At 40.6% G+C, this 25549-nt stretch overlaps 1 protein-coding gene across 5 annotated transcripts in view; it reads left to right on the top strand.

Annotated features, from left to right (window-relative positions):
• Positions 1-25549, top strand: part of CDC42SE2 (CDC42 small effector 2) — a 116736-nt gene that overhangs the window by 38602 nt on the left and 52585 nt on the right. For 4 of the 5 annotated variants that reach the window (XM_075079593.1, XM_075079591.1, XM_075079590.1 and 1 more), the window contains one exon: positions 8072-8143. The exons of the other annotated variant lie outside the window; for it this stretch is intronic. The gene's annotated coding sequence lies outside the window, so the exon portion shown is untranslated. The remainder of the gene's footprint in view (positions 1-8071; positions 8144-25549) is intronic. 5 annotated transcript variants of the gene reach the window in all.

The raw sequence follows: 25549 nt of genomic DNA on the forward strand, positions 1-25549 counted from the left end.
TTTCTACTGGTTGAGGTCATATTAAGATATTTTTGTTAGTGTTCTTCTGTATAGACAGTTTTACCAACTGTTGTGGCCTATTGTCTCTTTAAATCTAACTTCATTTGTGTTTGCATCTATTCAAAGATACTGAGGGCATTTCAAATACTGTGCTGTTCCAAAATCTCAGGCAGCAAATTTTGCAAATCACCATGGTAATGTGTGTGTGGGAGGAAGGCTAAAGTCAGAATCTGCATTAACAGAATCTGTTAATATTGCATATGCTCAGTGCCACTAGCACTGCTTGTTCTTTGATGTAGATATGTTCTTTGCTTAATTAAAAACAAAGTAATACAATGCAGCTAATACTGCTTATAGTCTGATTTTTAAACGGATTTTTTTTTTAGTTCTGAAACTAATCCACTGAAATAATCAGATATGTGGGTAATTGTTGAGTCTTCTTTCTGTTCAGGAAATGGCATGAAAGAGTCTTGTAATCTAGCAAAGAAATTTCATTGTTTTTTTGTTGCGTCTCTAAGAACTTACAGATAGGCTCAGAAGTCAGTGTTTTACAACTTGGATATATGAACTAAGGACACTTATTACTGATAGCTCACGTCCTTGTGATTTCTGCCAAGTCACTGTGAATGTTTAAGGTTCTTGTCTGGATGCTTTTATACAGGCAGCTGTTGACTTAGACACAGAATTAGCTCTGAAGTGTAGTCAATCCTGGTTTAAATTTAAAAAAAAAAATGATTTTTAAGAGGAACTGTATTCTGTTTTCGAGTGCTGAAACTGGTTCTTAATAATTACCCTTATTCAGTCAGTGCTGATGACAGATAAACTTACAAATTTTTATGAATTTATAGGAGGATTGGCTGTTGCTTTGTTTGGGGGAAAGGAGAAGTTAAACCTGATGTTTCTTGGCTCTTTACTACTGTAGTCTAAATAAACTGAAAAATATGGGAGACCTGGATGAAAGATGATTTGTTTTCCCCATTACTATATTGATTGTCCCAAATTTTAATGAGTTGCAGTAACTTAAGAGTTTAAAAATACTGGCCCACTGCTGTTGAGAATTAGAGGCATTGATACTGGTTCAAAATACAGATGAAGTTCCAATGACTTTTGTGTTAGGTGGCCTAAGAGAATGGGCTTCTTCACTTCTTCATTGCATAGATAAGCACTATAGCAAAATCACCAAGAAGGATGTGGAGTTGAAGTGCGTTCTCTGCATCAGAGTTCAGATGAGTCAAGGGAGGATCTTGAGAGCTGCCTGTGCCACTGGCAGAGTGGAGCAGTTAGCCTGGCATGACACAGACGCTCAGTCAGACTGTCCTGAACTTAGAGTCAGCTGTGGGTCTGAGCCATCTGTGAGTACGTTCACACCGCTTGGTGTATTTTCTTTTTACAGTGCTATCCACTTGTTATATGCAGGCTGCTGTCATAGTAATAAGCATTATTACTACTGTATTTTTTCTTCAAAATGCCAGGCCTCCTCTCAAGAGGTTAAGTGTGGGAGGTGATGACTTTGAAAGTCTTTGCCTTAGAAAAACAAGTTCTGGTCTTTCAAGGCTGTTTTTGCAAAGGCTGAACTCCTCTGTGTAGGCGGTGGAGCTGTTTGTGTAGCTAGTGACTTGCCAGGTCCCTTCTTTGTTGAAGATGAGTTTTGATATCCACTAACAGGATATGTCTCTTTCTAGCTCTTTTAAAGATAAAACTTTACGGTTGGTAGGACTTCCAACAATAATCTGTTGTAGTTTTGGGTGTTTTTTTTTTTTTCTGTTCATTACCTCAACCTTTCTACTTCTGATAGAACAGGATTTGTAGTAGCACACAAGTTGATTGTCACCTGTGTGATTTAAAGTAGACAGCTAAGGGATTACTCATGCTAGATTTTGAAGCAAGAACTTAAGCAAATTACATCCTTTATCTGGTAAATCTTAGACTTGTAGAATTTGGCGTGAATAACTTAAGTTGGCAGGTATGAAAACACAGTACGTGCTTTGGAAGAGCATACTGTTAAATGCACCTTCCTCCCACCAAAAATCCTGATCATATTAGCCTCTTTCCACCATTTCCTTATGGAAAAGGAAAGCCTTTATATACAGCAAAAGAGATCACAGTTAGATTTAGGTTGCATGGTAGAATAATCTGAAAAAGAAGTATTAGCACAGGGATACTTTTTCCTTCTCTTTATGAAAGGCTTGGTCTCTCAAACATTGTAGTATGTACATACTGAATTTCTCCACACTAAAAGCCCAGTGTGTTTAATGAATGAATAGAATGAAATAGAAGATTTCACATCTTACATAGTGAATTTCTGCAGTCGCAGCCTTTGACCCCAGGTATCTTTCAGTCTTCTCCTTAGTGTGTTCATACAGTGTTGTGCATCTGTCATCCAAGTAGGCACACCTGTGTCACTGATAAGCCAAAAAATTTGAGTAGGACAGAGAAGAAATAGGAAAGCTTGATGTCAGCATGACCTGGAGGTCAGCCTTCTATGTGTCTGACTTCTAGTAGTTTCCAAGAGGATTATTTTCCTTTTTTCTTAGAGATTTCTGGAGGCCAAGGGAGGTAAATGTAAACATTGTAAGATATTGAAATGCCTTAATGTTGCTGTCTTCTAAGGATCTCTTGAAAACAATGTTTAGGCTGGGGAAAAGGTATTCAGGGAAGTTCAAGTGGGTGGCTGTCCCAAGTCCTTTTCTAGGCTAAGTTGGTGAAAAGAGATACTGTCCCACTTCAGACGTATCTAAGTGTAAAATCCATCTCTATATTGTCCTCTAAAGGCCTCAAAATTAGAGACTTATATCCCTCTGACAGGAATGGGAGAAATAAAAGGATCTTTCATGATTCTTTATGCCTCAACTTATATTTAATTTTACATGCCTTATGGCTCTTCTGCTTACAAATATGCACAGCTCTGAATTCACTGACATTTATTAACTCCATTCACATTCATTATGGCTCTGTTAGATAAATTGGTGTACCACTTATAGCTTCATAATGAAATGATAAAATATACTCTACTGGCTATTTGTAATTTTCTGTATATATGTGACTTTGCCATTGACTGGAATGGAAGGATGATTGTAAATCTGTGTATATATACTATGTATGTCTATAGAGAGATCAAAATCAGTTAGCGGGTATAAAACTAATCTGTGGTATTTTTTCCTTTTCTGTTCTTAATAGCTTGCAAAAGGATGAAAAAGTCAGATGTTCTAATCAGATAATAAAACCAAATATACAGTTTAGATTATCGTTTTCGTATGGATAAATTGGCGAAACAGGGGTCAGTGTTGGGGCTGGTTCTGTTGAATGTCTTTACCAGTTACCTGGATCAGACAACTGAGTGCACCCTCAGTAAGTTTGCAGATGACACCAAGCTGGGTGGAAGTGTCGATCTGCTGGAGGGCAGGAAGGCCCTACAGAGGGACCTGGACAGGCTGGATTGTTGGGCCGGAGACAACGTTATGAGATTCAACAAGGCCAAGTGCCGGGTCCTGCACTTGGGTCACAACAACCCCATGCAACACTACAGGCTTGGGGAGGAGTGGCTGGAGAGCTGCCTGGCGGAGAAGGACCTGGGGGCGCTGGTTGACAGCTGGATGAACATGAGCCGGCAATGTGCTCAGACGACCAAGAAGGCCAATGGCATCCTGGCTTGTGTCAGGAATAGTGTGGCCAGCAGGAGCAGGGAGGTGATCGTGCCCCTGTACTTGGCACCGGTGAGGATGCACCTTGAGTTCTGTGTGCAGTTTTGGGCCCCTCACTACAAGAAGGACATGGAGATGCTGGAGCATGTTCAGAGAGCAATGAAACTGGTAAAGGGTCTACAGAACAAGTCTTATGAGGAGAGGTTGAGGGAACTGGGGTTGTTCAGCCTGTAGAAAAGGAGGCTGAGGGGAGACCCTATTGTTCTCTACACCTACCTGAAAGGAGGTTTTAGCGAGGTGGGTGTTGGTCTCTTCTCCCAAGTAACAAGTTATAGGGCAAGACAAAATGGCCTCAAGCTGCGCCAGGGGAGTTTTAGATTGGATATTAGAAAATACTACTTCACCGAAAGGGTTGTCAGGCATTGGAACGGGCTGCCCAGGGATGTGGTTGAGTCACCATCCCTGGAGGTATTTAAAAGGCATTTAGATGTGGTGCTTAGGGGCATGGTTTAGTGGTTAACTGGCAGTGTCAGGTTTATGGTTGGACTCATGATCTTAAAGGTCCTTTCCAACCTATATGGTTCTGTGAAACTGCTGAAGTTCAATGTCTGGATTTTTTTTTTTTTTAGTTGAAAGGACTGAATGTTTGCAGGCTATTTAACTCTTTGGCTATTGTAAGCTCATGGTCTCTTTAGCTTAGGAAATACTTTTCCTTAAGACACAAAAGCATTTTTAAAGCTTACACTTTACATATATAGTGTCTTCAAGTTCTTTTTCCGATGTCAAGCTGTTCTGTGTAATTGGAAAACAACTTCGAAAATGTTATGGGGCTGCACTAATTTTCTCTCTGAATTTGATACACTTAGTAATAACAGCATTAATTTTCTCAAGTGTCTTAATGCTTATGACACTTTTGTAGCTGCCCCATCAAGCTAGATTTCTTTGGCATTTAGGTTCTCTAAAAGAATGTGTATCTCTTCAGTAGGAGAGATAGTGTACTAATAGATATGCTTCACCTTACTAAGGTAATCTGTATGTCATTTACCATATTGATTTGTACTTTGTCATCTTTGTTTTCATGCACAGGTTTTATACGGAACTTCTCAAAAAGCTAATGTGACTTTTAAGCTGTGATGGACTAATTAAAATAAGAAATCATCTTAGCAGATAATGTTGGGGTAATGAGGAAATCACCTCCTAATGTTGCAACACTACAGATTTCTTGTAACTGGTTAAATCAGTAATTTAATTATTATTTAGAAATACAGGAAGTATACTGAATTGTTAGCTCTGAAAGCAAGGCTTCAGACAAGCATAAAGCTTAAAATTCTTATGCAAATGTTAACACTTAAACAATTGCTATTTATAACTGACATTCTTAATGAATGAGTGATGTGGGCAAGTCTGCAATAAGCTGTCGAGACTTTATAGAAAGGGGTTACAGCTTGATTAGTAGTGTGCCTTGGCAGTACTTGCAAACAACTACTGTTTCTACTCTGCTGACTGGTACTCTATGGCAGTTCATTTAATAGCCTTTCAAGCCAGAAGTCTACCATTTATAGAAGTGGTTTTGTGAATTAAATTGTCCATTAGGATGTGGGTTGAGTCTACAGGGTTCATTCATCTGGGACTCTAAATAGCTGTGACACGATGACTCTACAACTACTGGTCCAGATCTCATTTGTGACTGACTTTAAAAAATATTACTGTACAAGGATGGCTTTTGTTGTTCTGTCCTGCTGCTCTTACTGCATGGCCCTAGATTTGTAATGCTACAGTTTAGGAAAGTATAATTACTTTATTTTCTACTTAGCCTGTTTTACTTTAAGGAGAGGGGTGGAGGAAGACAGTTGGCTTAGAAGTAAAAAATATAGATATTCTTACATCTACCATTATTACATTTGTACAAATGTTGTTACATATTGAAATGGCTTACACAGAATTGCAGTCTCTGCCTGTTTTTAGGATGTTTTTTGTGCTATTAATATGTACTCTGTGCCAGCATCTCATAATGCAGAATTGCCTCAGTTTTGTCTCAGTAAAATTTACTAATGTGACTCTTTCTCCACTTTGATTTCAGTTGCATTGCATTTGAGTGAGGAGATCCATGTTTAATTACAGCTAAATTAGTTGGTTCTCCTATGTATATGTCAGATATTGTCCACAGAGTCTTTAACTAGAAGGTAGCCAACTTTCAGTGACAATTCAGTTTAAAAATTGACACGATCTCTAAAAATGCATGTTTGTCTTGTTAGGCAACCAGTGCAGTGTCCCATGTTTATAAGCTGGTTGCTCTGCTGTTCTGTCTGAGGAATAGCTTATTGTGATGTGGTTATCTTAGTAGAGGAAAGAAAAATCATCAGAACTCTACTTACAGGGTGTTCTGAATATAGTTTATGTGGAGCCCAAGCATTATGATATTCAAGTGTTTGCCCTCTGTGCCTCTGCCACTATGTTGATAGCCGCCTGCTTTGCTCCAACTAGATGTCCCATTTTTGGGACCTGTAGTTCTCTAGCCCTTCATCTAGTAGTTCTCCACCTTTTATACGATCTGTCAATCTTATTGTTCTGTCAATTAAAGTTTACTTTTGTTGCTTCCTCGTTATTCTGAGGTAACTAAAGGTAAAGAGTAAAAAGCTGTTGTCTGACTCATTAGCCAAAGGAAAGAGACTCAAATCTCGTTCTTTCCAGTCCCGCCTTGTGTCACTGTCAGGGCTATGCAATCATCAAATGTTATTTTCATGAAGGCTGTTACAGCCATTTCCTAATACTATTCCGCTTAGTAATCCACTGTTGTGAAGTCCTTCTTTTTTGAACACCCAGATTTCTATCCTAACAAAAAAGGTGATCAAAGCTTTCTGTCTCTGACAGATAAAGCTGTGCAGACAAGTTTCCCTATTCCCTCTTTTCCTCCCCAGCATTCTTCTCTTGATTTACCATTTTGCTTCATTTATAGCCTATCTTACCTGTTCTCATCTGCCTTAGCTCTTTGTTTCTAGTCCATAAATTTTCTGACGGTCTTTTCTGAAAACTGTCAGGTTAAAAAAAAACAACCTTAATTTTACTTTTTAAATCTGGCTTGTGTCACTCTGAGAAAAAAACAGAAGACTTGGTTCCCTAGTTTTTGAGTAAGGAAGAGCTGAAATGTAACAAACCAGCCCCCAGTGAAAGTCCACAAGCAAATGTCTTGCCATGGAATGTGAAAGATAAAACACCAGGGAGCTCAGCTGTAGAAGAGAGGGGTGTTGGGTTTTGGTGTTTTGTTTTTTGTTTTTTTTTTTTTTTTCTTTGGCTTGGTTTTTGTTTTAAAAATAAAATCTACAAAACATTGCCCTACCTAACATAGGAGATGCATAAAATTTAATTTATTACTACTTTAACCTTATTTTGCATGAAGTTTTGAAGTGTGAACTGGATTGTTTGAATTTTTCAGCTTTCCTCACAGCTTCTGCCTGTTTTGAAGCTTATTTCTGGTATATGAATGCTGTCATGACAGTTTGTTATTACAGGTGGATACATTTGAATACAGGGGTGTTCTGATTTCTTGGGTTTGTTTTCCTGAATACAGGTTTACCACTGGTAAATAATCCACTGCTACTTCAACAGCAGATTCTAGAGCAGTGATTCTTCTTGTTGCTTAGAGCCAGCTCTTATGAATGTGTTTCCTTTCTGTTATTGCCTGCAGTTCTTGTAATCCATCCTTCCTTTTACTGAGAACTGCTGAACTTGGTAGCAGATGTCATGGACAATAATAAACTTGTTTGCTAAACCTCACACATGTCATGAGACTTAACTGCAAAGTTACACGTTTTTATTGGCTGCTTAGAACGAACCAGTTATTTCCTGAACTACCTGGCATTGCCAGTGATCTGAAGGCTGTGATCAGTAAGAAGGATTATCTAGCTAATCCTGCACACAATGTTGGAATATACATCTGGTTTAGGGCCTTTCCACCAGCTCATGCGAATATTAAGGTTTTATCCTAGCAAACTGAGCAGCCAAAACTAAGTGGTTACTGCTTTTGAACCCATGCTCCTTATTTACTTCCTTCAACTATGGCATACATATATACACACATATAAAAATTATATTTATGTGTATATATATACACAAAACAGTGTGTAAGCATATTAGAATAAGAACAAAGAGCACCCAAGAGTGCACAAGTCAGTGAAGGTTTCTTCCAACACTGCAGCGAACAAGGTAGCCTCTAATCCTTGTATTCATTCACAAATGGCAGTAGCTGAGCTGTTCTGACATCTGTGGTGCTCTGCAACGGCAAAGAGTTGGAGAAACTCCAGATTGTCCTTTGTAGCTGTTTCCTTCTTGCTAACATGAAGTTACATTGCTCTCTGTTAAAAATAATTTGCGTCAGGAGCTGTAATATATAGTTACTTACACCGTTTTTTCCCTCCTTCCTTACTTTCTAGAATTGGGGATCTCTTCAGTGAATAACGTGCTGCTTAAAGAAAGGACTAGAGTAACTGAAGTTGTGAAATCAGGTAGGCAATATGTCAGTTTACTTTTCACTTTAAATGTTGACATAAATGTAGACAGATCTGTGAATATTCATTGTGGTACCAAAACCATTGAAGCAAGATGGGGATTTTAACCTTAAGTACATTGGATCTGGTTTCATGGATCTTCTTATGAATTCTAAGCAGCATTTCAAGTGCTTCCCTGGTGATGAGCCCCTGGTAAGTCCAGCAGAATTATGATATGTAAATATCCTTTGAGCTCATAATGAAACCAGATAGACTAATATTCATATCTAATTCAGGCTAACTTTGACAGGAGGTCCAGGTACTTTGTGACCTTTAATTAATTTAACAAATCATTTTTACAGCATTAAATTGTCTTGTTGCCCCAACAGACTCTGCTATTCATGGTATGTGCAGCTACATATACTTTACCCAGATTTCCTTCCATAATTTTCTTAACAAAGTATATTCTCAATGGGTTTGCTAATTACTTCGTATTAATTTCACACTTCTATTCCTTTGTTCAAAGTAAGGCTTTTAAATAGAAGTCCAATACCTAATTCTTCAGTAAAATGACAAAACTCCTTTGGTTTCTTTTGTGTGATACCTCTCATGGCTTTAATAATTTAACTTGCAATTTAATGTGATATGCTACTGCTTATGCTGGTTTGCTCAGCTTTGAAGGACCCATCCAGCTTGACTTTCCTACTTTCGAATTCCCATTAAGTACATGTGCTTTGGGGTGGTGTTAAACAATGTAGATGAATGGCCAGTGTTTTTAATCAGCTGAATTTGCCTCCAGCAACATTCTGGGACAGATCCATCCTATTTGATTTTAGTAAGTGATATGATTGCAGTGCATTTATGTAGGGTTAATTTCTGTGGATTACATGAGTACTGATGGACAGCTAAACCCTGAAACTACTGCTGGTTTCTTATGAGCTCAGTTCTGTACAGCAACTTTAATTTTAGAAGCTTGTAAATTCTACTTTAATGTTTTCCTATACTGTTTCATATTTTACTGTCTAAAAAACCAAATGATCTGTGGATAAGGATTCTGTTAGGTAACAGTACTTCAGGAAATGCATAAAAATCTCTTATGCATGCTGCTTCCTGAGAAAGAGGTGTAACTTGTGGAACACATTGCACAATTCTATGCATTGAGAGCAAAGCCTGCAAACACTGTTTCATTTCTCGTGTACTACGTAATAAACATCTTTCTACTTAACCTTACTCTGTGTGCTTCTGAGCACCATTCATGAAGTATGTAATTAAAGTAGAAGTCAAACTTGATGCTGTACCCTAAAAATACTCAGTGCGTTGATTTTCATTTAAATACTGGTAAATGGCTAACTTTACATTTTCTGTTTCCTTCTTTTTCTTTCCCTTCCCCTTTGTTCCTTTGACAACCCTGAAGTGTTTTCAGTATGACTGACGATACCAGACATGTTTGGGCTTATCCTTCATGTTGTGCACTTCCTTCCTGTGAACACACCTGGGGTTTTTTTCAGCTGATTTCACTATTACTTACAAAATCTTTTTGCTAGAGACCCTGGGGAAAGAAGAGTCTGCACATGAATCTACCTTGGAGAAGTATGTGACAAGGAGGTGGTTTTATTACTAGCATGTGAAACTGGAAGTGTAAGTGGCATCCCAAAGTGGGAGCTGTGGCTGCAGCCTCCCTGGCTGGCCCTGCGGTTCCTCCTCGGGCCTGCTTCTTGCTGCTGTGTCTCTGGGGCATTACCACATGTTTATATACCCACCCTGTGAAGAAACATTTAATTGCAGAATGAGAATGGGGTGTGGGGATGAGGAATCCCTGTCCTTAAGACTCTGTCAGGAGGGGGGAGAGAGAGGAAGGCAGTAGTAGCCCAATCAGGTAATTTTAAAACAAATTTTTAAAAAAATACAAACCCCATGCCATGGAGGTGGATGGAAGGGGGACAAGAGAAGGCAGGTAGTTGGGTAGCAGGTGTAGGGTGATAAGGGTAGGTAAAAGATGGTGATATCTGAAGAGGACTGAGAGGAAAAGAGGAGGAATATTTACTAGAGGAGGCGAATAAGGGCTGTACTGCAAGCAGCACAAGGAAGGCATGGACATGGATGAGACTTCTCCTGGAGCACTGGCATTAGGCAGTGGTCATCCCCTCTGGAGCAGGGAGATGCAGGGAGCAAAGAGAACTACAGTGCGAAAGCATGTATATTTCATTCTTGTGCCAGAAACAAGTGAAGTGCGCTGGGTGTTCCCAACCTGTTGGCTGCCCTTTCTGTACATGCTCCAGGAGTGTCTGCAGGAAGTTTCAATCACAGGTCAGGAAGTACAGCCTTCCTGACTTGTCTTGCTGGCAGCTGTGAAACTGGTGAGTGTAAAGCCTCCATAAGCATCTTACAGTATGTCTTATTCCAGCCTAAAAACCCCATGCTTGAAGTCCTAATGTTTTTCATCATTTATCTTAAGTGTTTTAAGGTTCAAACTGACAGTTTGTGAGACAGATGAGTGTGATGCATGACAGTGCACCAGGGCCATTCCCGGCTGCCTCTTTACCTAGAACCCTGCAACTTTTCCCTCCCGTGCCCCCCTGTAATTGTGTGCGTGGACTTGCATCTTCATTCACATAGCCAGTGTTTCTTCTCGCATGACTTTGACCACATGGTGGGTGGATGTTCCAGTCACGTGAAGGAGAAGGCATTAAGGCTTGTGGCTCTTCCTTATAGTTAGTATATTCCTCATCTGGTCTCATGATACCCTGAAACATGTACTTTCCAACCGCTCGTTCTGGGTTTATTCTAATCTGAAGAAAAGATAAAAAGTGTGTTTTCCTTAACTTTTCTATTCTAGTATTGCTACTTATCACTTAATTCATCAAAGGTCTAGAATACTGCAGTGGGGGAGAAGGTAGAAGAAAATTTTCTTCTTCCTTCTGGAGGTAGTGTCAAAATGGTGGTGAGTTTTAGGTAAGTGCTTTTATACAAGTAAACAACTTGAGTTTGCCAAGGAAACCCTTAATCCTTTCACATCTAGTACTAAGCTTCTGCAACACTTCTGCAGACAGAAGGCCTTGCTTAAAATGTTAGCAGACTATTCATGTGTTCTGTTTATGTCCACAGAAAAGCCTGCGTATCTTCAAAATCTGAAATATCTTTTCTATTACCTTCTTTTGTAGCACATCATTTTCAAATCTGGTTCACGGGCTGTCTTTTCTCAGTAAGATTTTCCTGGATTTTAGTTTCCTGTATAAGGAAGCATTTAGACTTCATCCACCACACTTATCAGTTCTGTATGACCCTAATTTTCAATTTAATAATTGATTAATGAAGTTGAAGTAATGGCAAAAAGAGAAGTTCTAGTTCAGTTATTTAATTCAAATTTATATGTGCTGTTCACTTTAAGGGAAAAGGAAAAAATTCATATAAGATGTTGATTTTTAACATTTTGTTTAATGAAGGACTTAAGTTTTTCAGTTTAGCTTAAGTTCTACCTGCAGCTCACGAATTCTGATTGTTGCATTAATGCTGTAGGATAACTGTCAGGTAACACAGGTGCAAAAATATGCTCTTCTGTTACTCCATTTCAGATCCCATTTGTGTAAATACTCACATTTCATTATTGCTGTCTCTTGCACTGTGTATCTGACTGTTCTCCACTTCCTTCATTGTTAAACTTGGGTCAGATCATTGGGGTGCAGCTGGATTGGGTGACTGATTCAGCTTCTTACATAAGTCATAAAAGACAGTGGTGGTTTTTTTCCCTGAAACATTTTGTTTGCATTTTGAAGTAGAACACAGCTGATCCAATTGAACAATATTAATGCAGAAGTGTACAGCACAACTTTTGCTGTTGCTTTTCACCGTAAAGTCGAACATGAGAAACAAAGCCACTGAAGCTTTATGCCAGTGGAAACCATAAAATAGAAGAAAGCTAGGAATCAAAGACTGTCAATAAGAAAATTGCTGTCGTGGAAGCCGACTTTCATTACACCTGTCTGTATGAAGAGAATAGTAAACAAAAAGTAGGATAGGAAAGCATGTCAGGAATATTGGTTGATGTCTAAATTGGATACTTAAACTGGTTTGTCCTCCTGTGCGAGTAAGCCATCCTGCAGTGTAATGGGGAAGGAAAGGAAAGCACGAGGCCCACAAAGAAATGATGCTAGGAAAGATGGCTACACAATGTTCAGTTACTGTAGTTTGAAATATCTGAGACATCTTAAATTTTCAAGGTTTTATATTTAGACTTCTAATTAGATATAGAGTGTACTTCATAATGATATTTAAAATATCTCTAACAGATTGGGAAGTTCTGTTCTATAAGATTATATTTTTTCTTTCTGGAAATACAGTCATATGCAGTAATCTTAAATTGGCTAAACTTATGTACAGTGTGAAATATGGCATCCTGAAAAACCTGTACATACTTCCTGCCCTCTTATACATACTGTACTTAGCAATCATATTTTTGGTTTTATCTGCTGTTTTGTAATTAAGGCACAAAGCCTAAGAGTGTAATTCTGGCTTTTTCAGATTTTTTTTTTTCTGAATAATCACGCGTCGACAGAAAATTCCCCAAGCCCATGTGTTGTATGATCTTCAGGACAAAGTGAGAATGCAGTGAGAATGCCAAGGACAAATGTCCTGGGATTACTTGAACGCTGTTGTCCTGTTTCCTGGGAGAGCCCAGGCTGAGTGTTAATGGTCCTTTTCACAAATTATTTAGTGCTTACTGTCTGTCTTCTGTGCATCAGATTTGTAGTTACCCTCCAGTGTGCAATGCCTATCTTGTTAACACGTGGCTCAGGGGCTGGTGCCAGCGGTGGAATTTTGTTTTTTTGATCATGGGGCAATTTACATGGCCCCAGGCCTGCTGGAGACAGATGGGGTTCATCTGTCGCAAAGGGGGAAAAGGATTCTGGCTCAGGAGTTAGCAGGCCTTGTTGAGAGGGCTTTAAACTAGATACAAAGGGCGAAGGGGATAAAACCAGGCTTGCTAGGAATGAGCCTGGGGGTGGCATACCTGTGTTGGAAAAAGAGATCAATAGATCGATTGAAGTGCATTTATACCAATGCACGCATCATGGGCAATAAACAGGAGGAGCTGGAAGCCATTGTGCGTCAGGGAAACTATGATGTGGTCACCATCGTGGAAAGATGGTGGGATGACTCGCACAACTGGAGCACTGCAGTGGATGGCTACAAGCTCTTTAGAAGGGACAGGCAAGGAAGGAGAGGTGGAGGGGTAGCCTTGTATGTTAGAGAGTGTTTTGACTGTCTGGAACTCAACGATGGTAATAAGTTTGAGTGCTTATAGGTAAGGATCAGGTGGAAGGCCGATAAAGGAGACATCCTGGTTGGTGTCTGTTATAGACCGCCCAACCAGGATGAGGAGAAAGATGAAGTGCTCTACAAGCAGTTGGCTGAAGTCTCACAACCTCTAGCCCTGGTTCTTATGGGAGACTTCAACTTACCAGATATCTGCTGGAAATACAACACAGCAGAGAGAAAGCAGTCTCGGAGGTTCCTGGAGTGTGTGGGAGATAACTTCCTGATGCAGCTGGTAAGCGAGCCAACCAGGGGAGGTGCCCCGCTGGACCTGCTCTTTACGAACAGAGAAGGCCTGGTGGGTGATGTGGTGGTTGGAGGCTGTCTTGGGCTCAGTGACCATGACATGATAGAGTTCTCGATTCTTGGAGAAGGTAGGAAGGGGGTCAGCAAAAACGCTACCCTGAACTCCAGAAGGGCAGACTTTGGATTGTTAAGGAGTCTGGTTAAGAGAGTCCCTTGGGAGGCAGTCCTGAAGGGCAAAGGAGTCCAGGAAGGCTGGATGTTATTAAAGAAGGAAGTCTCAAAGGCGCAGGAGCAGGCTGTCCCCATGTGCCATAAGTCGAGCAGGTGAGGGAGAAGACCGGCTTGGCTGAATAGGGAGCTTTGGCTGGAACTCAAGAAAAAAAGGAGGTTGCTGCCTTTGGAAGAAGGGGCAGGTGACTCAGGAGGACTACAAGGATGTTGTGAGGTTATGCAGGGAAAAGATTAGGAAGGCAAAGGCCCAGCTGGAACTTAAACTGGCCGCCACCGTTAAAGCTAACAAAAAGTGTTTTTATAAATACATCAGTGACAAAAGGAGGGCCGGGGAGAATCTCCCTCCTTTGTTGGATGCAGAAGGTAACCTTGCCATGAAAGATGAGGAGAAGGCTGAGGTACTTAATCCTTTCTTTGCCTCAGTCTTTAATAGCCAGACTGGTCATCCTCGGGGTTGTCAGGCCCCTGCGGTGGGAAATGGAGGTAGTATGCAGAATGAAGTTCCAGTTGTTGAAGAGGTGGCAGTCACCGACCTGCTCCTTCACCTGGATATTCACAAGTCCATGGGGCTGGATGGGATCCACTCGAGGATACTGAGGGAGCTGGCAGAGGAGCTCGCCAAGCCACTGTCCATCATTTATCAGTAGTCCTGGTCAACCGGGGAGGTTCCGGACGACTGGAAACTAGTGAATGTGATGCCCCTCTACAAGAAGGGTCGGAAGGAGGATCCAGGGAACTACAGGCCTGTCAGCCTGACCTCGGTGCCGGGAAAGGTCACGGAACAGATCATCTTGGATGCCGTTATGCGGCACATGCGGGACACCCAGGGGATCGGGCTCAGCCAGCGTGGGTTTATGAAAGGGAGGTCCTGCCTCACTAACCTGGTCTCCTTCTGTGATAAGGTGACCCGCTTAGTGGATGAGGAGAAGGCTGCGGACGTTGTCTACTTGGACTTCAGTAAAGCCTTTGACACTGTCTCCCACAGCATTCTCCTGGAGAAGCTTGCTGCTCACGGCTTGAAGAAGAGCTCTCTGTGCTGGGTTAAAAACTGGCTGGACGGCTGAGCCCAGAGAGTGGTGGTGAATGGAGTCAAATCCAGGTGGTGGCCAGTCATGAGTGGTGTTCCCCAGGGCTCAGTGTTGGGGCCAGTCCTGTTCAATATCTTCATTGATGATCTGGATGAGGGGATTGAGTGCCCCTCAGTAAGTTTGCAGATGACACCAAGCTGGGTGGAAGTGTCAATCTGCTGGAGGGCAGGAAGGCCCTACAGAGGGACCTGGACAGGCTGGATTGTTGGGCCGGAGACAACGTTATGAGATTCAACAAGGCCAAGTGCCAGGTCCTGCACTTGTGTCACAACAACCCCAGGCAACACTACAGGCTTGGGGAAGAGTGGCTGGAGAGCTGCCTGGAGGAAAAGGACCTGGGGGTGTTGGCTGACAGCTGGCTGAACATGAGCCAGCAATGTGCTCAGACGACCAAGAAGGCCAATGGCATCCTGGCTTGTGTCAGGAATAGTGTGGCCAGCAGGAGCAGGGAGGTGATCGTGCCCCTGTACTTGGCACCGGTGAGGATGCACGTCGAGTTCTGTGTGCAGTTTTGGGCCCCTCACTACAAGAGGGACATCGAGGTGCTGGAGCATGTCCAGAGAAGGGCAACAAAGTTGTGCCTAGAGCACAAGTCTTATGAGGAGCGGCTGAGGGAATTGGGGTTGTTTAGTCTGGAGGAGGCTGAGGGGAGGCCTTCTCACTCTCTACACTAGCTGAGAGGAGGTTGTAGTGAGGCGGGAGTCGGTCTCTTCTCCCCAGTAACAAGTTATAGGACAAGACATAATGGCCTCAAGCTGCGCCAGGGGAAGTTTAGGTTGGACATTAGGAAAAACTTCTTAATTGAAAGGGTTGTCAGGCATTGGAAGAGGCTGCCCAGGGATGTGGTTGAGTCACCATCACTGGAGGTATTTAAAAGAAGGGTAGATGTGGTGCTTGAGGATGTGGTTTAGCGGTGGACTTGGCAGTAATAGGTTAGCGGTTGGACTCGGTGATCTTAAGGGTCTTTTCCAACCTTAACGATTCTATGATTCTATGAAATGCTACCAGACAAGGTGCCTGCATTATTTAGTCAAATCAGATCACTGTAGGTGTCAAATAATTAAGGAACCCTATTTTACAGCATGAAATTACTTGAGATACTTAAAAATCTAGGAAGTTAGGTAGCTCAGAGGCAGACACAAGCTCATGAAGTGTAAGAATCTGATATTTACAGCAAGCTGGTTGCAAAAGTGAACAGAAGTGGCGGAGGTCTGTTGCCCTTACAGTATTTAAAACTTTTTCTTGAATTTCAGGCAGAACTTCTAACCATGGCAACTGTCCGTTTTCTTCAAAAGAGGGAGAAGGGTAGTATTCTCTCATATTAATGATCTGTTATCAAGAAGGAAAGAGGAAGTAAAGAACAGACTTGTGCTGATGGCCCAATTTAACTTTCAAGTTCATCTTTGCCACAGAAAATAATCTTCCACTCTGATGCCTTCTTTTGGACCAACAGCTTCTACAGCACACTGAAGGACATAGAATGGATTATTTTCTAGCCGTGTTTTTTAGCATTATGTACAGCTTACTGGGTATTCCCTGAATAGGAAGAGCACTTTAATCTATGTCCCCTGAAGGACGATGTGTTCCAGTAAGCACTTATTCAGGACTTTGGCCTATAGATGCAAAATACTGTCTTGAAAATCTTACTAATATTCAGCTTTGGACACGCAGATTTCACAGACTTCTTGCTCCTTTCTGTAGTTTTCACAGGCACCTCCTCTTCATGTTTACTCATGTGCAAAATTGTTGCAGTTTGGTTGAGCTGTCTGGCTCCAGTTTCCAGGAGAGACTGATACAGTTCCTTGGAATATGCTGCGTTCAAATCATATTAGGCTTCTCACCAGACACCATTCTGCGATGTAGTTTTCTTTTTCAAATATAATGACCAAAGTAATTTCTCATGGCTCCTGCCTTCTTAAGCATGACCTAGTAGTTGCAGCATTTTTCAAGAATCTGAGGCAATTCAGAAGTACATCTTGTCTTTCTCTGTATTGAAATGTATATCAGTCTTTAATCCTTCTAGTCTTTCTTGATTCCCAGTTATTAATCCTACCAGGAATGTTATCTGTTACTGAGTAAATTGGGGAGGAAGGGTAAGCAGGCCAATATTTCCATTATTCCTATTGCATAAGAGATTCGTGCCTCTCTCTGGCTGGATTATGCATGACTGCCATTTATTTGAGGCTGCCTTGTTAGACTTCATTCCAAGTATTTGTGAACAGTCATTCTGTTCATCAAGTTGGGTCAACCAGCCTTAAATATGAATAGTGTTCAGAGGCTGAACTGCATTTGCACATCCTGAGCACACTGACTCATTGGTGCAGGAGTTTGGAAAACTAGAAGAGTGGCCTCAAGCCATAACTTCCTTAAAACCCGTTGACTGGCAGAAGAGGAATGCTGCTTTTGAATTGGCTCAGACAGAGAAATAGCACTGGGGGAGCTGCAGTGGCTTCTCTGGGGTTTTTGTTTGGGTTTTAGTTAATCAATGAATTAAAAATTAGGATGGTAATGCCAGCCTAGCCCCCTTTTTAAGAGTAGTCTTTTCAAGTTAGTGCCAGTATTGTTGGGGAAGATGCTTTTACTGTGGTGAGGTGGAAACGTGGAATATGTTCTCTTAAGGAGGAATGCATGGGTGATAGTTATTTGCTGTACATGTATATGAAAAGATGGTAATTTCCTTACGCAGAAGAGGAAGTGGAGGCATGGAGAAGCATTGTCATTAATTATTGGGTGGGCAGGGGTGCCAGAGTTGTTGTTTGATTTGTAAAACAGCAAGCCAGATCTGTAGTTGAGTAGCACCTGCTTCTCAAAAATCTGGCAGGCCTTGAGTGGAAATTGCTGCATACTTGGCACTTCTGAAAACCTTGCTACCTAACTTCAGTTTGTGTTTTGAGATGTTTCTAGCATAAGGCTCCTAACCTGAGATGCCACAAGAGGTTGGGGTGTTGCTGTATTGAACGCTTTCTTCATTTTAATGGACTGTGACTTACCAAGTAAATGAAAAGCCACACTGTGACATGAATCTCTGTAGTCCCAGCTGATTTTAAAGTGCAGATCCCCAGACCAGTTTGTGCACAGATGTTATCGCTTGATTTATCTGTTGGAGGGAACACAAACTGACAGAAGATTGCTGAAATTTCTCATTGTTAACTGAGGTGCCGTAGAAGAAAAACATGATTTACTGTCAAAATTTCATTATTTACCTTCAGATAAGCCAGTTTAGAAACTTATTTGTCAGCCAGTGCTCTCTCATGAATAAAATGGTTCCTTTGTTTCTGTACCATCTTTCTCCTGCTCGCCATCTACCTCCTCAATATCTCCTGCACTATCTTTGCCACTGGATATTTAGATAGATTTCAGCAAAGCTTCTTAATGCAGTGGGTCGTCTGTTGTAGTATCATTGCAAGTGCTTTGACTTCACCTTTTTAGATTTTTTATTTGTTTAAAAACAAACAAGTCTCCCACCCAGTTCTCTTATATTGGATGTAATCTTCAGGTTTGTTTCATGAGTATAATTTCTTTTGCTCTGCTCTACCTTGCCTCTCTTCTCCCTCTCACCTTCCCTTGTAGTACTACAACCTTCCCTGTTATCTTTCTGTCCCTTCTTGTTCCTTTCAGCTGTTTCTATCTCGCAATAGCTGTAGTGGTCATTACTGCTGTGGTTATGCTGCTAGATGGACCCAGAATTTGAAGGCTGATGGATAACATTACATTATGAAGTCCTTCGTGGTGTAGCATGGGAGAAAACTCTAACTACTTCTCTTTTTAAAAGCCTTTGAAAAGAGTTGCTAGCTCTGCAAAAACTGTCTGTAGTGCCATTTAAGGGTGAGGGGCTTGGTATGTGTTACTGATGTAGTAGTGGAGGCTCTTGGATGCTTTGTTAAACTAATGTATTGCATTGCTGTAGCTAGTAACTCCTTGTAAATAGGCACCAAATTCCCAGATGTAAAGCTTTGTGCAGAAAAGTATGACTTTGTTATATGTCTCAAAACAAACTGTAACAAAAAAGTATGCTTGTTCCAGTCTCTTAGAGACTGATATACTTTCATTTCCATATATGTTTAACAAAGTCACGTAGCATTTACTAACCGGAAGCTTCTACAGTGGAGTAGCACTGCAGCTATTACTAATTTGGTAGTTGAACTGAACTCAAGTGTGGAAGTGGTTTTTTGTTTGTTTCACTGCTTTTTTGCAGATAGCTGAGAATCCTCTAGAAGGAAGATACATTCACATATATCTAGAAATAACAGCTTGTTTTGCAGAAACAGATTATATTCTGACATGTTCAGTAACACAGCTATTAATAACAACCACTTAGAAAAAGAAATGTCTGTCACTTCACAAATTAAGACCAGTAACTTCTCAAAAAAGCTTCTGAAAGGCTTTTCACTATTTAATTGTCCTGCTATTAATATTTATACATTTTAGACAGTACTTCATTTTTGAGATACTGCATTTTCAATATTACAGTAAAATAGGATATTCATCAAGAAGTGGAAGAAAGTATTTTAGACTATTGTTTTTAGAACTTCTGCAAAAATCCCAAACACTTTGTCCCTTTCCTGATCTAAGAACCAGCACAGAATTAGTGAGTGAAAGTTAACAACCAGTATGCACTGACTGTTATTACTGGTGTTACCAGCACTGTTTAGATTTTGCAACTGTCTGGGATATCAGTATATAATAAAGTAAGTTAAATCAGCATTTGTTCCAAAGTCTCAGTCTGAAGTTGAGGGTGATAGCTTTGTGCACACCTCACTAAAGCAACTGGAAAGCTTAAGGTATCTATCTATGTATGTATATAAATATGCACACATACCAGTTAATTTCAAATGTTCAAAAATGGAGGTACTAGTGACATAAAAAGCAGATTCACTCTCTTTTGACAAAAATCAGCGTTATTCACTACATTGTATGTTCAAGAATTGCAGTTATTTCAGCACCACTGTGTGTTTTCTACTGCTCCTCTTACTCTTACCCCTCTTTAGTCTTCTAGTTACTTGTGGCTTGTTTACTGCCTAGTGTGAAATACATGGGTTGTTTTACTGGTTATTTTCTTGGGCTCTACCAAATGTATACCTTTAACACAACAATTGAAGTTGTTCCTACCAATTGTTCTACCATCCCAATTACAGAACTGTATAACAGGAGCCTGGGAGAGAGGTATGAGATCAGGCTAGGAAAAAGAGCAGATGGAATCAAGTATTAAAATACATAGTATTACAAGTAAGCATGGTACAGGTACCTTTTTTTGACCTTGCTGTATCGTACTTTAAATATTTGAGAAATTCACAGGGAAAAAAGTCCACAATTGTAGGTTAAGGCATGACAAATTCTGGATTAGAAGGAAAATGAGCTTTCTCTTGCACTAGAAATATTCGAGTGATGGTCCTCGAATAATACCAGTTGTATTCTTCAGGATCTCTTCATTTAAACTCCAGTTTACCCCCACTTAGGTTTTTAAATGCTTTGCACAGAACTGAGACAGTTAACTGTAAATATGTTGTGGTTTTTGTTTTTTTTTTTTTTCAAAACGTGAACTTTTAAAGACGTTCCCTTGCAGAAATTAGGCTTGTTCATCTCTGCCTGCCTTTGTGCCCATTCAAAATAATCACATGGGGCTCAAAGCCCTCAGCAGAAGTACCAAGAGGAAACACACGCTAGGGAAGATCTAACCTGTTTCTCAAAAGGTTACCTGGAAATAGACTAGACTGTTGGCATACGTCCTGTGTCAACAGGGTTAAAATATTGTACTACCGTCTGTGGTCCTTCCAGTGTTAGATACAGGTGTCAGATCATGGGACAGGTAGCAGCGCTCTGGTTTCAGACTGCATCTGGAAGTTGTCATATGCCGGCTCTTTGGGAGTGCAGTAAGTGCATAACCCTGCCAGGATGCTCCAGTAATCTCATGGGCAGCAAATGCTGGAATTCCTATTGCCTTCTAAGGAGGCTTGGGTCCCTCAGAGCTGGCACAGATTCCAAGTGTTTCCTCTGCTGTTGCTAAAGAGACAGGCCTTCAGGTACAGGACTGCTGATGTGATAACATTAAGTGAAAAACTAGCCTGACCTTTGGTTCAGGCCTAGAAGAACTGGGATTTCCTTTCTACCTCTTGCTGTGTAGTAGTCTGACATCCTATGTGAAAATGCTTTTGTACCCCGTGTACTCTGTGTGTGCTTGTTAATGTAAAACGTGGTGTTGCTTTCTGTGAAATAAATCTTCTCAGTTTCCATTGTAAATTACTTATTTGCACATAGCCTCAAAAACCATGTTTTATGATTTGTTATGTATTGATACTCGGGGTTCTCATGGAGGGTTAATTTCTTTCTCTTCTCATTTTCTGCTGTTCAGCAATGAATTTTTTGCCCTGAGGAAGGGGAATCCAAAGTGAAAATGAATTGTTTCTGCCTGCTTTGCTTCCTCGTTCGACACTAGAAGTGCTAAACTTCTTTATAGGAAATTGCTGACAGTATACTGGCATTCACAAGCACCATGGTGCCAAAACCAGTTTAGGGAACAATTAGCTTTTATTTATTTTGAATTTGTTTTTCAGCTTATTTTGCTAAATTTCTGAAAGGAAACACAGCCCATATCTCTCTCCCCTTCACAAGTGCCACAACTGTGTAGATGTGTTCATAGAATGCACTCAGCTGTTAATGCCAATAAGGATTTGAATTAAGGTCTGGGAAGGTAGTTCAGTGTGAATGAAGAGCACTTTCGACCACAGCAAGGTGTGCTGATTTGGTTGTTGTGCCCTTCTGTGTTTTGTGTCTTCAATCTGTATGTCCCAGAGAAGGCCAGGGCTTGTAAACACAACTCTTTCTGGAGGCTTAGAAATACTCGGCGATTGTTCCTACTGGCTTTAAAAAACCAAATCTCATCTCAGTAGTTCTTAAGTCAAACTGCAGTGTGAACTTCCCATCAAGTCATGAGTAAAGATGACTGGATCATAAATGAGCAGCTTCTGAAGACCCTTCCCTGGAGGGGGTAACTGGTGGTGGTGGTGGCAGGCACCTCAGGGAGGGAAGGGGATGCCTTCTGCAGCTCTTCATGTGTAAATGGTCACGATGGTGTGGAAGGTGGGGGGATGTGGGGTGTTGCCTGCCTACTTTTCTGGTGGGGGGAGAAGAGTGAATGCTTTTTTCTGGCAGTGCTGTGCCTGCTTGGAGGAGCAGAGAATGAAAGCCTTTGTGCCCCCATCCAAAGACATGCGCTTCAACAGGAATGAGCCATGCAGCTGCAACCCTAGCAACAAGGGCCTGGAGAAAAGAATGAGGGCAGCTTCCCAATGGAGGATGCCGCATTTGAAGATGAGCAAATTAAACCAGTAGTCTAGTACCTGAAGATGCCTGTTATTCTTCCTAGGGATTTTTTTTCTTCTTTTAATTTTAACTCTCAGACTGAAATCCATCTATGTGTTTTTTAATACATAGATAAATCAATGACTTAAGACTTGCCAGTGTCTTTGTTACTTTGAACTGGTATTGAACATAACACTGCGAGTTTGTTCTCATAACAATTAGTAAAAATCCTTGGGTTGGTTTATTTGTTGGTTTGTTTGTTTGTGATTTTAGAGTCTTAACTTTATAGTGTATTTCCTGGAGAATTCGTACTGTTTGATTCAGCACACAATTAATTGTCACCAGTTAAAAAGCATGAAGGAATTCAGTTCAAGCTGATTTTTGTACTATCGATGAAAGAAATCCTTAAAGAAGCAGCAGTTTGAGAAACTACTTTATTGTAACAAATGTGTGTGTATATATTCACAGGACTGTTTGCAAGATTTGCATTGGTGCTTAAAAAGTGCTTATGCTTATTGTGACAGATGTTTCCTAGAGAAGTTGATGTTAAATGTTTCATTTGTAAGATGCCGCAATCTGATCTATTTGCATGGGAAGTCCTGTGAACGAGTTGGGATAATGCGACTGATGTGGATACAATAGGCTTCATTAATTACCCAGCTGTGGACAGTGATTCACTAGCCACAGTTCTGGCGGCACGTCTGGGAGAGGGGGGTGTTTGTTTGAGGGAGAGACTGAATACCTTAAACCAAATGATCTGTGGCTGAGTGGGAGACAAAGAGGGCTTTGGGGAAGTGACTGATTGACCTGCATGAAAGGATCACAGCCATATCTGGCCTTCATGCTGAACCTCGCGCATAAGCCACTGCCCCTTCTTTTTGGGGAGAAAAAGGGGAAATCACATCCATTTAGGAAGCAAGCGCACCTTGCCAGTGAAGGCGCAGTTACTGCATTGTGCTTATCTCGTTACTGTAATGAAGAATAGTGACGTGGAAAGCTTGGTTATTTTAGTTCTGTTTTCCAGTATTTTGACAAATACAGTAGCCATTTCTTGGCCAGATAGGTACAGATCTTTTAGTTGTTGTTGTTGGTTTCTCTTCCACTTTCATACCTTCTATATGCAGTCTGTAATATCTGGGCTACAGAGCAAATGGAGCACAGATGTCATGACTCTTGGATGTTCTCTGGTGAGGCCAACGTGCTGACCTGGAGCAACCACAGATTAGAGGCACATTCCCTTCCGCTGACTCTGCTGCACAGGCAATCATGTCCTGCGCAGGAGCTCGGTGGAAAGCTACAACAATATCTTAAACAGTTCAAGCAAGATTTACTGGAGCTTGATTGTAAATGGGATGAGTTACTCAATCCTTGGCTTCCCTTTTTTTCTTTTGTGGCTTCCCTCACTTGTTCTTCATTCAGCTTGAGCAGTGAAAGAGGACTGGAGGTAAAAGCTAGGAGGAACATGTTCCCTCACTAGGTGTATTTGTTGAGTTGCTGTAAAGTGCAAAGGGAAAGGTCTGGTGCCTGTAAATTATTTGGAGACACCTTGAGTCTCAAAATTATAGAATTCTCTGCTTTTTTGTGAGGGATAGAAAAAATGAGGGAAATGTTTTGAGCTAGGATAGGATTTGAGGCTCTACTTAAATACTGGAGTTACAGCTGTATCTTGTGTTCTTTGCAAAAGTTGGTAGTGAAAGTAAAGTTACAAATTTCAAGAGCTTGACACCCCCTTTAACAGCCCTTTCCTTTATTTGAGAAAGAGAAACCATAATGGAAAAACATGTTAAAGAGCAACTGTAACTTTTATCTAAATGCATATTTCTTATAACTTAATCTTAACTTACAGATAAAAATTGTTATCCCAGGCAAAGGAATTGGTGTGTGGTTTTGTTTTTTTGTTTCCAAATATATACAGGGTATCTTTGTCAGCAGATTCAAGGAAAATGTCCCCCACCCCTCCACACACAGAAAAGTAAAAAGGAACAGTTGTGTGGCATTGGAGGAGATAGGATCTCATTCAAAATAGGGAAACTTTGTATGGTAAACTCAATTGTCACCTTACAACTGTTTGACAGTTTAGTCAAAGTAGTTGCTGCTTGCTTTTCGTTTGAGTTGATTTACTTAAGCCAGTTCTACATGTAGACTTGATTGTACCCTCCAGCAAAACCCTAGTGACTCATCTCCAGACCTTTCACTGGAAAGGATTATACAAATGAAATACTATGATGTTATTAAATAATTTACTTTAAAAAACAAACAAACAAAAACAAAACAAAAAACTAAACAAAACCAAACAGAACTAGGAGAAATGTGATGGCAGAAAAGACCTTCCCTCCCCGCCCTTGAACATAGAGAATTCCTCTGAATTTTACAGCTTAAATTTTCAGTGATAATGGAGTTTGCCAGCAGTTCTGTAGCATGCAGAATGAATCACACACAGAATGCTCACCACAAAGTTTGTAAAGGTCATTATGAAGATACTTACTCATTGTATATACTTCAAGGCTCTTACAATCTCTTCAAAAGTTGGCTGCAAAACTTCTTAGGAGTTCACGGTAACTGGGGAAAGGAGCAAAAGTCTCCATAGGACTAAAGAAAATCATGCATCTTCTCACAAAATCAAAAAAATCTGGCATTTTACCTCTTTTGTAAAAGGCAGTAGTTTGGTTTAGTTTGGTTAGTTTGCTAGTTTGGGCTATTATTATATTTTCCAAAACTTGTCTGTTTAATTCCTGTTTCTTGGTCGTTTGCCACAGCAGTTCGTGAGAGAAAATGAAGCTGTTGTGCTACTTAGTGCTTTGTATCTTCAAATTGCTGTGATCCCAGCTTAGGACAAAGTTCCACTGTATTTAAAACACAAGCATAGACTTATTCAAAGGGAAGTATGTACCAGTACCGAGAGGCTTTCCTGACCCGGTCAGTAGCAGAAAAGGTAGTGGATTTGTATGTTAGAAATTTTTAATGGTCTGTCATGTTTTCATGTTTCTCCATAACAACACTTGGAGCCATGATGATCCTTCTGCATAGCTAATATATATTTACCTTGTTGTCTAGGGAACTAAGTATTTGCCAAGAGAAATAACTGATTAACTAAGTTTACCTGTCAAAAGAGTAGAATAAGACAACAGACGGTAGAGAACACAGTGGGCGGTGTTGGCAAAGCATTTTTTTTTCCAGGGTTATACTTGGAATCATCAGATGTTAAATGCATCATGAGCTAAGCCTTGTAATTCACTTCCAGTGTCTG

The sequence above is a fragment of the Phalacrocorax aristotelis genome, chromosome Z (genome assembly GCF_949628215.1).
Source record: "Phalacrocorax aristotelis chromosome Z, bGulAri2.1, whole genome shotgun sequence".
NCBI lineage: Eukaryota > Metazoa > Chordata > Aves > Suliformes > Phalacrocoracidae > Phalacrocorax > Phalacrocorax aristotelis.